Source organism: Mytilus trossulus, chromosome 1 (assembly GCF_036588685.1).
Source record: "Mytilus trossulus isolate FHL-02 chromosome 1, PNRI_Mtr1.1.1.hap1, whole genome shotgun sequence".
Lineage (NCBI taxonomy): Eukaryota > Metazoa > Mollusca > Bivalvia > Mytilida > Mytilidae > Mytilus > Mytilus trossulus.
In genome coordinates this window covers 50,602,586-50,607,828 of record NC_086373.1, presented here as the reverse complement: position 1 = coordinate 50,607,828, position 5,243 = coordinate 50,602,586, and positions in this window count along the sequence as shown.

Below are 5,243 nucleotides of genomic sequence, written 5' to 3'. Positions count from 1 at the left end.
AGGAGATTACAATTATACTGACATCTGCAGGGCAATCAGTAGGCTAGCACTTATCAGTAAACATATAAATTAGTAAGAGAAAAATAATAGAAAGGGAATTGTAGCAAGTCTAATGTAAAAGAGGGACGAAAGACACCAAAGGGACAGTCAAACTCGTAAATCTAAAACAAACTGACAACGCCATGGCTAAAAATGAAAAAGACAAACAGAAAAACAATAGTACACATGACACAACATAGAAAACTAAAGAATAAACAACACGAACCCCACCAAAAACTAGGGGTGATCTCAGGTGCTCCGGAAGGGTAAGCAGATCCTGCTCCACATGCGGCACCCGTCGTGTTGCTTATGTGATTACAAATTCGGTAAATAGTCTAATTCGGTAGGTCAAATTCATGAAAGGGAAGGGGATTGTAGTTACGACGTAAGGAACATATCCGATATCATTTGTGAAACGGTTATTCCATAACGGTAAGCGTTGTGGCACGTAGATCCCATTCAGACAATATTCGTATTGTCTTCTGTGAAATCGTTGGGTCATGTGTAACCAAAAAGTGCAGAATGAATGCTACATGTCCCTTCCTAATGTTTTTTCTTCTTTTTTTCGATTTTGCCCCTTTAATAGTTTTACTGCTATAACTAGGAGATTACAATTATACTGACATCTGCAGGGCAATCAGTAGGCTAGCACTTATCAGTAAACATATAAATTAGTAAGAGAAAAATAATAGAAAGGGAATTGTAGCAAGTCTAATGTAAAAGAGGGACGAAAGACACCAAAGGGACAGTCAAACTCGTAAATCTAAAACAAACTGACAACGCCATGGCTAAAAATGAAAAAGACAAACAGAAAAACAATAGTACACATGACACAACATAGAAAACTAAAGAATAAACAACACGAACCCCACCAAAAACTAGGGGTGATCTCAGGTGCTCCGGAAGGGTAAGCAGATCCTGCTCCACATGCGGCACCCGTCGTGTTGCTTATGTGATTACAAATTCGGTAAATAGTCTAATTCGGTAGGTCAAATTCATGAAAGGGAAGGGGATTGTAGTTACGACGTAAGGAACATATCCGATATCATTTGTGAAACGGTTATTCCATAACGGTAAGCGTTGTGGCACGTAGATCCCATTCAGACAATATTCGTATTGTCTTCTGTGAAATCGTTGGGTCATGTGTAACCAAAAAGTGCAGAATGAATGCTACATGTCCCTTCCTAATGTTTTTTCTTCTTTTTTTCGATTTTGCCCCTTTAATAGTTTTACTGCTATAACTAGGAGATTACAATTATACTGACATCTGCAGGGCAATCAGTAGGCTAGCACTTATCAGTAAACATATAAATTAGTAAGAGAAAAATAATAGAAAGGGAATTGTAGCAAGTCTAATGTAAGCGTTGTGGCAGTTAGATCCAATTCAGACAATATTCGTATTGTCTTCTGTGAAATCGTTGGGTCATGTGTAACCAAAAAGTGCAGAATGAATGTATACTAGTAGTAGGACCTCTACTAATTTTTTCGTTTTCCTCTTTTCTTTCTTATACGATAAACAAAAATATCGCCGCATGAAATCTTTATTATTGGTCAACTTTCAAACAATCTTCTACTCTGAAACTACAACGCGTAATAGTTTGGAACTTTAAAGGATTAATGATTATGAAACCATCTCAAAAATACTAAATAAAGCATAGATGCTTGGATACAGTATTTCGATATAATATTTTTTCATATTTTTTTTATACCTAATGCGTATCACTGCTATGCTGGTTTGCCTAGTCATGTATCTCATTTGTACCTACTAGTAATTGTATAAGTATGTGGTTATAAAAATAGAAAATTGTATTTTCAGTGGAAACAATAAAACATACGAGTACAATATCGAAATACTGCACATAAGCGCGTGTGCTGTATTCGCACACGTAAATAAAGACATGGAATAACATCACGGTTTGCCATTTATTCCAAGCCTAAAATAAAAAAAATTAAGCAATCCATGAACTTGGGAAGAGGTTATGCGCATCGCACAATGTGGAAAGATTAGACTATTATATCGTTGATGCACTCTTCCATTTCACACACCCACAATCTTAAAAATTAAGTGCACTGCATATTTTTTTCAGTTAAGAAAGTGGTAACAAATCGTAACATCTGCGTACATATAATGATTCGTGAGTTTTATCATTTCAAATATAATTAAAATAATTTTCTTGTTTGTTTAGCTTAGAGAGGATAAGAACTTAATTTATTTTGTATCTCTTGAAATTTATAAATTACAAGTAAAATCGGTCTAAATTTGTATTGGTCATTATTAAAAAAAAAGATAAAAATAGCAGACGGGGGAAATCCTACATCCGAATTAAGGTAATTTATCATTACAAGGAAGATTTTGTTATTATATACATTTATGATTTTATTTATTTTTCATCGTTTATTAAATAGAGAGCTTGGTTTCTGAACCAGGATGCGCTTTTCGTCCATCAAACTGAGGGGGAAATGGTGTAATACTTTCATGTTAGTTTGGCAAATAAATTCAAATAGTCAGCAACAGTTTTGACGATACAGTTATAAACATTATACTGCTTAGCACAACTAACAAAATTCAATTTTCAATCGAAATCTATTGAATGAGATTTATTGACCTTATTTTTTTTATAGAAATCCGGTACGTTGCCAGTTTAGCAGCTCATTTCTTGTGGATTAGAAAATTGGGGTAACTTTTTCTTTATTTTTTTTCTTTTTGTTATCAGCTTTCTTAATTGGCTACAAATGAGGAAATTATTCTAAAATAGCTTCCCTTTATAAATATAGATTGAAAATCATTGTAAATAATCTGCAATAAGCAAAGAATTAATTATTGAAGAAACCAGTGATTTGAATGTCTATTGTTTAATTCTATAAAGATATGAAACCATGTAGGACTCCGGCAATCCCCTTGTTTTACTCCTCTCCCTAGTTCTCTTTTATTATATTGAAATAACATTTTTAAAACAACCATTTTTATTAGCTTTTGCGAATGTCACATTTTCTCCCCAAATCAAGAGTCAAGAAATACTAAATACAACCAACTTGTGTTTATGTCGCACTTGGGGTCATTATTTTTTTTTCAGCTTGTGCGTCCGTCCGTCTGTTCGTCTTATGTCCCTCTTCGGTTAAATATTTTGGTAAAAGTTTTCGAATCAAGGTAGTTTTGATAAAGTTGAAGTCCAAACAACTTGAAACTTTGTACACATTTTCCCTGTGATATTATCTTTTTAATTATGATGCCAATACTAAGTTAGAGTTTTTTTGTCTAAATTTCACGGTCCACTGAACATAGACACTGAAAGTGAGAGTGAGGCATCCGTGTACAATGGACACCACAATCTTGTTTCTTTATGTATATACTTACTGATTAAAGATGCTTATACAAATATGCACCAAATGTCGATGGTGTTTTGGAAGTATTCTTCATCTATGTATTTGAATATTGTCTTGCTGATTTTCCTGTTTTTAGAGAAAACAACTTAATTTCTATGAATGTAAAACTTGTTTAAGATTTTTGAGTTTCCGTGTTAAACTTTAACCTTTTTTTCTATCTGATTAAGGTTAAAACTACACCTCGTTTTATCTATAAATAATCAAATCACGGTGAAAAAAAAAAATACAGCTGATTGAACTATAGATAACTATACGGATATTTTCTATTTCCCAGTAAAATCCGAAATTGGCGTCATTTTTTTAGTATAAAATTATTTTCCCACGGTTAAACAACGATATGATTCCACTGATATAGAAATGTTAGCGATTCTTTTCTATGAAAAAATATGGTAGCCAAAGTACAGAAATACCGTTGAGAATACGTCAAAAAGAAATTTACCTCAATGACAAATATGTAGTCCCCGGTCATAAAAAAAATCGATAAAAATCAGTTCGTCTGGGTGTTCTTTTAAAATAAGTGGGCAGTGTTTCAAGAAAGTGAAATCATTAAAATTTTGGTCTTCATCTACTTCAAAGAAAATATAGGACTATATTGAATTAAGCCTAAAACTATCCCGAGCCCTTAAATTGAACCATAAGCAAATTTTAACCCTAAGCTGAGCCATATCTGCAAAAGTGCACTAAAAATATTTACGTGTTTTAATTCTATACATGTACACATCAATTTGGTTGGTATTCAATGTTAGCGCCTCTGTACGAATACGAATAAATAAAGAGGTTATTCGTCAATGAAACAGCAGCCTAACGACTTCGAAAAATGAATGACATCTCAAGGTCAGCATGCGAAGTAATATACACAATGGTTTATACAAGTCAAATTTTAATAGCACAGAAATCCTCCACTTTATATGAATCAAACTTTGAATAATTTTATACTATAGTCAGATACCTTTTTAAATGGGCAAAGAACAAGATATTTTAACTGATTATGTGGTGGCAAAATTATTGAATTTAAAATGTGTGACTGGTGGACGGAATTCACAGACAGACTGATGCTATTTATAAATGCATAGACGACATAAAATTTTGAAAAACAAGATATAACAATCATCTGTTATCTTGAAAAGATAACGATCAGATATTGTTTGATGTTCTAAACAGTATAAATCTGTGCATCTTAAATTTATCTTTATATCAAATTGGAGTGTTGCATCCTTGAATCTTGTCTTCTTAAGGAGAAGTATAACTTTACTTCTTGGTTTCCTTAAACTTACTGAACTGACGTAAACATGCAGTCTAATCAAAACATATATCTTATAAGTACTCTTTTAATACATCATGACTAAAAAAATAAATCTTCACATGTTGGTACTATATAGGAATTACTGTGATTGAGACCTCTGTAAGGGTTTTATGGGGTGCGAGCATCATAATGTAGAAATTTCAAGTCACTTTTTGTTTACAGTTTGGGATTTTTCTTCCGCCCACAATCCCCGAATTTATTCCATCAAATTCAATGGTTTACCGTACCGCTAGACCATTGTTTTTATGAGATTGGTCCTTTATCACCCTTACAAATTTTGCAAATTAAAAAACGTTAAATGTAAAAAAAAATCATTTCACTTTTAAATTTTGGGAACGTATCCAAAGTTCCCTCTTTAACATTCAAGTAATATTGTCATCTTATCGTTTTAGTTTTGGATAGTTTAATTTGTAACTCCGTATAGTCACATATTGCTCAAATGCTGTTCGACTGCCCCCCAAAAACCAGGCACCGAAACATGCTTTAGAAGGACAGAGCAATCTAGAATCCATGACCT